This window comes from Hylobates moloch, unplaced genomic scaffold, assembly GCF_009828535.3.
Source record: "Hylobates moloch isolate HMO894 unplaced genomic scaffold, HMol_V3 SCAFFOLD_7, whole genome shotgun sequence".
Taxonomy (NCBI): Eukaryota; Metazoa; Chordata; class Mammalia; order Primates; family Hylobatidae; genus Hylobates; species Hylobates moloch.
Window position 1 is genome coordinate 123,653,524 of NW_026652282.1, and position 10,701 is coordinate 123,664,224.

General features: G+C 45.5%; 1 pseudogene; it reads right to left on the reverse strand.

The window, feature by feature from the left end:
* Positions 1-1,500: 1,500 nt before the first annotated feature.
* LOC116811428 (sperm protein associated with the nucleus on the X chromosome N2-like) lies at positions 1,501-10,425 on the reverse strand (annotated as a pseudogene).
* Positions 10,426-10,701: the final 276 nt, after the last annotated feature.

Genomic DNA, 10,701 nt, shown 5'->3' on the forward strand with positions numbered 1-10,701 from the left:
ACATTGAACATGTGGAAATCAAAATTAAACACGTGATACTATTTACATTCACTTGAAAGAAAATGTAATACTAAGGTATAAATTAAACAAAACATGGACCAGAAGGTAGGTATAAATATTAAATATCAAAATATCTTTCTAAAATTTACAAAATACAAAAAAGTACCTGATATATCAATTTACAAGGGAAGAACAGATTATATATAAATAGATGGATCTTAAAAACAGGCCTGAGTGAAACATTAAATATTGACAATGGCTACATAAATTGAAAAGAAATGTCCACAAACAATAAAAAACATGTATTAACACTCATACAGAGAAAAGAATACACATCAAGCGTATTACAATGATTGCCAGTGTAGACAAGAGAAATAAAACTGGGCCATGGAAATAAAGGAGAGTGAATGAGTAAATAAATAGGAGAGGGTCTTGAGCAATTAACTCAAAGAATATAATTCAGCCCTCTACATTGATGCCAAACTACTCCATTGTATTCCCTTCAATAAAAACAATATTTTTTTCAAGAATTCTTAGTCATTGACATTCTATAGAAATGCTGGTGTATGGAAGTGGTAATAAAAATACCAACTTTTACTTGTATCATTATATTCAAATTCTCTGTAGACTATGCTTTCATTGATTGCCCGCAGTAGACAATGGCCACTAGTTTCTTAACAAGGAAATGCCCTAGTATTGGGACCATGGCCTCCAACACCATTATTTTGGTGTGTGTGACATGCTGTCTTACTTTATGTAGGGTGAGGTTTTTTGTCCATTTGAGGGGCTTCAGTTGCTTACAGTATTGGTTGAGTTGCAACCCATATCACTGTGAGGTATGTGGCCTGGAGGTGGTGATTTTGATGTCTTCATTTTGGAAAGAGTGTCACTGTCACCTATATACAATACAGATCTTTGTATTTTATTTTATTTATTTTTGAAGACAGAGTCTCGCTCTATCCCCCAGGCTGCAGTGCAGTGGCCAGATCTCAGCTCACTGCAACTTCCGCCTCCTGGGTTCAAGTGATTCTCCTGCCTCAGCCTCCCGTGTAGCTGGGATTACAGGCACGTGCCACCACGCCCAGCTAATTTTTGTATTTTTTTTTTTTAGTAGAGACTGGGGTTTGCCGTGTTGGACAGGCTGGTCTCAAAGTCCTGACCTCAGGTGCCTCCCAAAGTGCTGGGATTATAGGCATGAGCCACCGCGCCTGGCCAATACAGATCTTTTTAAATGCTCTTCTACACATTCACGTGCTCCAAACACCAGGTCCTTTTCTTCCTCTCCTGTTAAATAAAATTTTAAGAAGAAAATTTGTCTCTAGGAATAAGTCCTCTCCCAGGCTTTATTTACAATGTCTGGGTAACTGTCAACCTGTGGGTCTGTCCACCAACCCTACAGGATCTCATATTCTTCCCTTCTCAGATGCCTACCTCTTCCCTTCCCTTCCTTCCCACCATCAGACAACAGGCAGAGATATATACAGCCATCAGCTCTTCAAACTTGATTTTATTGTAATCATCACCATTGGTAGTGAGGATTTGTCCAATTTGGTTTCTCTATGTTTGACTAGTCCTCCCCACCCTCCTGTGAAGATCCTTCAGCTGAGTCTAGGCCTTCGTCCTCCTCCTCTTGGACTGGATCGATGGAGTTCTCTCAGGACTGGTCATTCTCCAGTTGACTTGAATTTATTTTCTTATGCTTCCTGTAGTAATACACTATTACTGTTAGATATTCTATTGTTTTTGTCTTTTGAAAGCTCTGTTAGGGGGTTGAGACTGTTCGGTGCCTCCTGCATCTGGTAAGAAAACAGGGAGAAGCCAGAAAGACGTTATTTTGGGTGAATGGGGTAGAGACTGCATAGCAAGGGGGGCTTTATGAGAAGGAATGCAGGTTGAGGAAGGGGTTTGTGCCAGAGAAGAACAAGGTGGAATCATAGGGTAGGGATCTATGGGGAAGAAGAAGAGGAACATGGGTAGGGTCATCTGTTAGTCCAAACTGCATGATTTTGTAAGTTCTTTGCTATTTTGCAGACCTTGGTCAAAGTGAAACATTCCATGGGGGTTCAGGCCGGGAGAAACATCCTGCCTAACCACCTGACCACAAGGCGGACCAAGGCCCAACTAAAGAAACATCTCTATCATATCTTGCTTGGCAAAGTTCTAAGGAACGCCACAATGATATTCCACTGGAAAAAGGGCCAAAACACCTGATTATAAGAACATCTTATCAATATCCTGCCGGGTAGCATCCCACCCTGCCCAGATCCCTCCTGCCCATACCTGTAAGTACCCCAGCCTGTAAGCAGTGGTGGGCTCTGGCGTTAAGCTTGTCCTCCACTTCCACAGGTGTCTGCAATATTCCTGTGTTGCTGTTTGAGCTGCCCCCTGTGTGTCTTTCTTTCATCCTCGCCAACCCTTCAAAACCTAACATTTTGATGCCAAAACCTGGAGTGGTGATTGGGTTCTAATGGGTAAGTTTTCTCTTGCAACCTGGAAAGCAGCAAGCAGCACAAACCAGCAGCACAAAGCAGGAAGCAGACCAGGGCCTGCTTCCAGATCCTGAGTGTACTCCCTGTTCTCAGTCCCATTTCCCTTATTCTCTAGTCTTCTCCAGACCTGGGCTAACCTCCAGATATTGATCAAACAAACCACCTTATTTTTCGTTCTTTCCTCTTTTCCGGGCAGCTGCAACAAGGATCACTCCCATTGCTGGACATCACATCCAACACTGGGCTTCAATTAGTGGGTGAGTCTCTCTCTTCCTCCTTTCTGGATTCCTCTCTATTTCTGCCCGTTCTCCAAAAAATTCCAGTGCTCGGTGAGAGGTCTCCCCGGTCACCAGGTGACTACAGCCTACCTTCTTAGGGTACACCCTCAGAACGTTTGCCACTCTGGCTGCTCTGGCCTCTGGGGAGCATGAATAGCTACAGGGCTGCCCCGACTCTCCAGGTCCCTTCTCCCAGGAGGAATCAAGTACTCACTTCCCTATGGGGTATTCACTTCTCTCTGGAGTACTCGCTCCCCCCTGGGGTATTTGCTCTCTTCCAGGGTACTCACTTTCCTCAGGGGTAGTCACTCCCATCCAGAGTATTCACTCCCCTCTTCCAAAAAGAAAACATTCAACTTTCAAATTCAACATAATCTAAAAAACTTTCTTCAACGCAATGGTAAATAATCTGAAGTGCTTTGCTTATCTCCTTTCATGCCTCACTCTCTCTCTCTCTGTCAATCTTGTTCACCTTTTCAAATCTTCCTCCTCAAGGAGAAACCCCCCAAAATGCCTCTTCCTCCAGACAAGGCTTCTTCCTCTGAATTTCAAGCTGGCCAACACACCCATTCTTCAGCCTCCTACCCACCACCATTCCCTCCACCTTCCCCTTCGGATCCGGCTCCTCCACCCCCTTACTGTCACCCTCCATCACCCTTCCTTCTCCACCTCAAACCAGGTCTCACGCCCAACTCCCTTTCACTAGAAACCAGGCACGTGCCCAAAGGCCTTCCAAAGTCCTTCCCTTGTAGGAGGTTGCGAGGGCTAAAGGCATAATCTGAATTCAAGTTCCCTTCTCTCTAGCTGACTTTTCGCATATTGAAAAGAGACTTGACTCCTTTTCAATGGATCCTACCTCCTTCCACAAGGAATTTGTGTACTTCCCTAAATCTTATGACCTTACCTGGCATGACATATATGTCATCCTCTCCTCTACCCTAACCCTGGAGGACAGGGAACACATCTTTATGGGTGCCTAGGCCCATAAGAACACCCTCCACCAACAAGATGCTACTCATAATCCAATAGGGACCCTAGCTGTCCCCAGAACCGACCCCAGTTGGAATTATCAGGCAACTTCCATAGACAGACAGAAATCAGGCCATATGATATCATGCCTTCTAGCTGGCATAAATAAAGCTGTCCCTGCTCGTTTCCTCTCCTGCCTTTCAAAAGTCACAACTAAATATGCCACCTTAAGCCCTAATACCAATAAGGGCAAAATCTACCTCCATTTACACTTTATCTCCCAGTCAGCCCCAGACATTTGAAAAAAAACTTTAAAAACTGGAGGATGGCCCTCAAACCTCCCAAAGAGACTTAAGCAAAGTGGCCTTCAAGGTCTATAAGATTAGAGAGGAAGAACTAAAAAATCCAAACCTAAAAAAGGACCAGGCTAAATACCAAATGCTGGTAGCTGCCACTCAACAGGGTTCCCAAGGCATACAGAATTCCTCAACTTGGCAACAGTCAACTCCAGGAGCCTGTTATAAGTTCGTCTAACAGGGACACTGGGCAAAAGCCTAGCCTAATCCCAGGATACTCTGGAAACCTTGCCCCATCTGTGGTATCAAGCAACACTGGAAGTCAGACTGTGCTCACTGAAACTCTTCATCCTGCTTCACCACCTGTACCTGAAGACAGATCCCTCTGCCCCCACCGGCATCACCACCTCAGAACCCAGGGTAATGCTGTCAGTCTCTGGTAAGCCCATGTCTTTCCTACTGGATACTCAATAGGACAACTAGTTACTCAGTTTTACCGGAATATTCTGGACCCTTTTTCAGTTCTTTCATCTCTATTGTGAGAATCAATAGAATCCCCTCTAGGCACAAACAGACTGGTCCTTTATTATGCAACCTATTCAACACCCCCCTTCACCCACTCTTTCCTGGTCATCCCTCAGTCCCCTACCCCTATCTTGGGGTGGGACATATTAAGTAAATCCCAGGCCTCCATGCAATGCGGCTCCTACAATTCTACCCCTTTTATTTTACTCTGCCACCCAAATGCTTCCGTCTCCCCCCACTCATCCTCATTATCCACCCTGTTACCTTCTGTTAATTCTTTTTTTTTTTTTTTAAAGCTTCTTTTTTTTTTTTTTTTTTTCTTTTTTTTTGAGACGGAGTCTTGCTCTGTCGCCCAGGCTGGAGTGCAGTGGCGCACTCTTGGCTCACTGCAAGCTCCGCCTCCCGGGTTCACGCCATTCTCCTGCCTCAGCCTCCGAGTAGCTAGGACTACAGGCGCCCGCCACCATGCCCGGCTAATTTTTTGTATTTTTAGTAGAGACGGGGTTTCACTGTGGTCTTGATCTCCTGACCTCGTGATCCGCCTGCCTCGGCCTCCCAAAATGCTGGGATTACAAGCATGAGCCACAGCGCCCGGCCACCTTCTGTTAATTCTAAAGCTTGGAATATTTCTAAACCCACAATAGCCACACATCACATTCCCGTTAAAATAACCCTTCAAAACCCCTCAGTTTTCCTTCATCAGTCTCAATATTCCCTTAATCCAGCCTTGCTTAGGGTGTCTCAAACCTATTCTCTGTAAACTTTTACAAGCTCAAATTCTCAAGCCCGTCAACTCTCCCCACAACACCCCTATTCTGGCTTTCCAAAAGACAGATGGGACTTTCCCCTTTGTCTAGGATCTCCAAGTTGTTAACCAGGCAGTGGTACCAATCCATCTAGTGGTCGTCAACCAATATACTCTACCGTATTCCCCCATCTACCACACACTCCTTTGTATTGAACTAAAAGACGACTATTTTACTATTCCCTTAAATCTGGCTTACCAAAGTCTTTTTGCATTAACTTGGTCAAATCCTAATACTCACATGTCCTGTACTCTTATAGGACTTACACATGGACTTATACATGAACTTACACATAGAGTGTACTCTTAGAGGGGTTCTGGGATAGGCCCCACCTGTTCAGACAGGCCCTCATCAAGGACCTAGCTGAACTTCGCCTTGCTCCTAGTACCCTCCTCCAATATGTCAATGACCTCTTTCTCTGTAGCCCCTTCCTTAACCTGTCCATTCAACACACCACTCAGGTTTTAAACTTTCTTCATAATCAAGTATATTGGGCCTAACCCACAAAATCTCAGGTAGCCCAAATCAAAGTTACTTACCTTGGGTTTGTCCTAACCCCTAATTCTTGAGCCATCCCAACCCAATGAAAGGAGCTAATTTGGGACATGCCCCTTCCCCACGTAAAAAAAGTACCTCCCCTCCTTCTTGGGCCTTATGGGTTACTTCTGGCTGTGAATTCCCAACTTTGACTTGCTGGCCAAACCACTATACGTAGCCTCACATGGGCCCATCCTAAAACCCCTAAACCCAACTTGCCCCATCAACTCCCACTTAAAAACTTAAAAATGCCCTTTCAATGGCCCTGGCACCAGGACTGCCCAACCTCACCAAGCCCGTTCCTTTGTATGTACATTCTGACCAGGGCCTTGCCCTTGGACTACTCTGCCAAACATATGGCAACGCCCCAGAAGCCATTGCATGCCTCTCAGAACAACTGGACTCTGTCATCCAAGGCTGTTCACTCTGACTAAAAATCTTGGGTGTGGCCACATTGCTGGCCTTAGAGGCACGGAAACTCCCTCTCTACCAACACATTACTATTGCATCTTCCCATTACCTACAGGACCTCATAAACCATCAATCCCTTCTATCCCTCCCACCATCCTGCTTACAGCAGGTACATGCCTTATTCATATGTAATCCTCTAATCACCTTCCAGAGCCATAAAATTCTCAACCCAGCCACCCTCCTCCCTGTAAACACTTCCGACTCTAAGCTCTCTCACTACTGTCTGGACCTCTTAGACTCCCTGTCCTCCCTGTTCCAACACATTTCAGATGCCCCTTTGTAGGGAACACATACACGGTTAGTTAATGGAAGCTCTTTTAGGGAGCCATGTCCAGCAGCTGGCTATTCCATCATTGCTGAAAATAAACTCCTGGAATCCAATGCTCTCCCACCCCATGCTACCTCTCAACAGGCAAAGCTAGCTGCCCTAACCAGGGCCCTCACCCTAGCAAAGGGAAAGAGGGTCAACATTTACACCAATTCCAAATATGCATACCATGTCCTACAGTCTCATGCCTTCATCTGGCCGGAATAGGGTTTCCTAACTACAAAAGGAACCCCCATAAGAAATGGCAAACTTATACATAAGCCAGTGGGGGTGGATAAACCACCACTAAAGTCCACCATTATCCATTGCAAGGGACACCGAAAGGCTGCAGATGCCAAAACCGAGAAAAACCTTTCAACAAATTCGGCAGCCTGGCAGGCAGCCCTTAAAACCCCATCGTTATTGCTCATTTTTTCCCAGCATACACCCTGTATATACCCAGCAGGAACAAACCCCACTTGCCCAGGCTGGTGCCATTCAGGAAAAAATGGTACGATCTCACTGATAAAGTGTCTTGCCCAAGTTTTAAAAACTATCTGTACTTTTATATGTGCACAACCATTTCCATGCCAGTTACTGTCCCTACTCTAGCTTTTAAAAACTTATAGACATTCTTCCACCATGGCTGCCAATCTCAGAGGTATTACTAAGGCATGTTCCCTTTGCACTCAGACTTCCCCTCGGGAAGCTATCAAACCGTCTCCTTTCCAACACACAAGGCCTGAGGTCACTTACCTGGGCAGGACTAGCAAATCAGCATCAACCACATGCCACCCATAAAATGATTCCTGTACATTCTAACAATATTAGATACATTCTCTGGATGAATAAAAGCTTTTCCTACCACCACCAAAAAGGCACACACCATCGCTTCTATTTTCTCCACCCATATTTTCCACCGGTTTAAACTCCCCTCTTGCATCCAATCAGACAATGGGCCAATTTGTTTCAGTTTAACCAACAGCTGGTAAAGGCTCTAAACATTAAATGGGCTTTCCATATTCCTTACCACTTCCAATCTTCAGGAAAAATTTTATAAAAAACAACAACTATCCAAACTCTCCCTAAAGGTTAAAATGGCCTGGACTTCACTTCTCCCATTGTTCCTCGTGCGATTATGAGTCATTTCCCAAAAGCCGCTCAGCCTAAGCCCATTTAAACTCGTGTACAAATGCTCTCTTATCCTCCAAAATCTCCCTGTATTTTCTCCCCCTTCTATATGGAATACTTGGCCAATGTTACACCTCACCCAACATCTAATAAGACAGTACGCAAATGCTTACTTGACCCAGCCTAAAAGTCCATCCTTAAAACACTCCTCCCTGTCCCTACAACCAGGGGACTGGGTCTGAATCACAGACTCCTCCTCCTCCCCTCTCCAACCTAAGTGGAGGGGTTCTCACCAGGTGATGCTAACTACTCCCACGGCGCCAAAGCTAACATCCTTTCCACACTGAATACACCATTCCAAACTAAAAAGAGCCCCAGATCCACATCTAGAAATTTGTTCACCCCCAAATTATTCTCCTTCCCTCACAGGACCAGCCTCACTGTACTTAACAAGAATTCCAGAATTTGCCAATCCAGAACACCTTAGTCCATAACACTCTCCGTCTCCAATTTCCAATCTTTTATCTCCTACTTTATTTCAGATCTTCCCTGGTTTCCCTTCCCCATGTCCCTGAATAGTCCATGCCAATTTGTCACACTAATCCAGGAGACACGACTTCAGGGCACCTTCCAAAATTTCACTCCTACTCAAATCTCCTCTTTCTCCTTTTGTCCTCTTTATCTGTGGGATATTCTAAGTCCCTACCCCGAACGTCTAACAGATGAGCCCCCTTCATCAGCCTCATACATTGCCTCTTAAATCATTCACACTCCCCTCTTCCTTCCAACTGTTAAATTTGTTTGTCCACACAAATCCAGTAGTTCACAGCCCTTCCTGTTAACCTGGTCACATAAACCCGGTCCAAAATAAACCTGCATTTCACCTAATTGACCAATTCATTCCCAAAACCTGCTTATAATCTTGCTCTGCTAATCACCTTTTCCCCCCCAATCCATCAAATCCACCCACACTGTCACACACAGGGCTGTCACCCTCCTTCGCCTCACAGCCTCTTAACACGTTACCAGTCGGATTCCATAAAATACCTCTTACCAACCCCTCCCCTCTCTGCCGGAGCCACTCTCCATGTATCCAAATCAAGGGTGCTCACTGGAAAATATCCACAAACAATTCCCTCAACTGCAGCCTGTATCCTTCTGCCATATCAGGACTGCGATGGCTATTAGTTACAAAAACCCATTTCCTGCTCTCTCTCCAAAACCAAACAGCCTTCACCTCCTCCACTACCAACATTTCCTATCAGGCCTTCAGAGGGGCTACCCTTGCTGGCAGCTATTCAACTTGGAAAAACATAAAAGTTAAAACAAAGGGTTTGTGCAGAATTCAACCCCTACCTTCTCATGACTTGCCACCATAACCTACAACTTTTGTCTGTCCACCCCCAGTGTCTTCTTCCTTTGCGTCACAAACTCTTATCTCTGCCTACCGGCCAATTGGTCAGGAACATGCACCCTTGTGTTTCAATCTAAACATTAACACTTTGCCTAACAACCAGGCCATCCAGGTTCCTTTAGTAGCTTCTGTCTCATCTTCCTCCACACACACTAAGCAGGCTCTACGTCTCATTCTGGTGTTAGCAAAACTAAACTTCTCTGCTGCACTTGGCACTGGGATAGCAGGTGGTCCCTTTCTTAGGGCCATTAATTTTCTTCCTCCTAATACTACAATTGGCCCATGTATACTCACCTTCATATCCTGCTTTATTTCCCGAAGGCTAAACTCCCCTGTCCAGGCAGCCACCCAGCAACACATTGATACCATCCTTCTCCTCTGCCAAGTCCAGTACCAGTGCCTCCAGGAAAACAACTCTGAAGTCCAACACCCACTGCTTCAAAACCCAAACCCTGATTAAACTCCCCTATTCAGCAGGAAGCAGCCAGATAATCAACAACGTCCCTCCTCCTTTTATACTAAAGTAGAAGGCAAAAATGTGAGTCCAAACCACCATTTTGTAAGCTCCCTGCTATTTTGCAGACCTTGGTCAAAGTGAAACATTCCACGGGGGTTTGGGCCCTGAGAAAAATCTTGCCTAATCATTGTACCACAAGGCAGACGAAGGTCCAACTAAAGAAACTTTGCTATAGTATCTTGCTGGGCAAAGTTCCAAGAAACACCACAATGACATCCCCCTGGAAAAAGGGCCAAACAGACTTACCCTAAAAACATCTTATCAATATCCTGCCAGGCAGGAAGCCATACTGCCCAGGCCCCTCCCGCCCATACCTATAAGCACCCCAGCCTGTAAGCGGCAGTGGGCTCTGGCATTAAGCACGTCCCCCACTTCCACAATTGTCTGCAATATTCCTGTGTTGCTGTTTGAGCCGTCCCTGCTCTGTGTGTCCTTCTTTCACCCTCGCCTTCCCTTCAAAACCTAACAGTCTTACCTCATCATTTTCATCGTCGGACTCGCAGGGGCTCTTCCTCTTCTCCCCATTGGTGCTGGAAGTTGGCTGTTCCATGATTCTGGTTGGTTGTAGAATGTCTATAGTAGGCTCTTGTAGACTGCAGACTTCCACAGCTATATTGAAGCTTCCCAGGAGGATGTCCCAGAGCTCTTGCCCTCCCTATATATACCCTCCTGGTGACAAGGCAAAGCCACACCCTTGAGCTTTGTTTGATCATACAGGCAGTGTCCCAGCCAATGGCAGTCCTAGGGTGGTTTAGACATCACAAATCACCACTGCTGACAACTCCCTGGGCTTGTCGGGGAGGGGTGAAAGGGGTGTAGAGGAAACCAAATGCTGTTGTTGTTTCAGCATCCCCTGAAGATGCATCCCAAACTGATCTGCCACGGCTCCTCATTTCTCCATGTTTAATGTTCATGGTTCACATGGAAGTGAGAGGATGATTCCTTCAAGCCCTTCCTCACA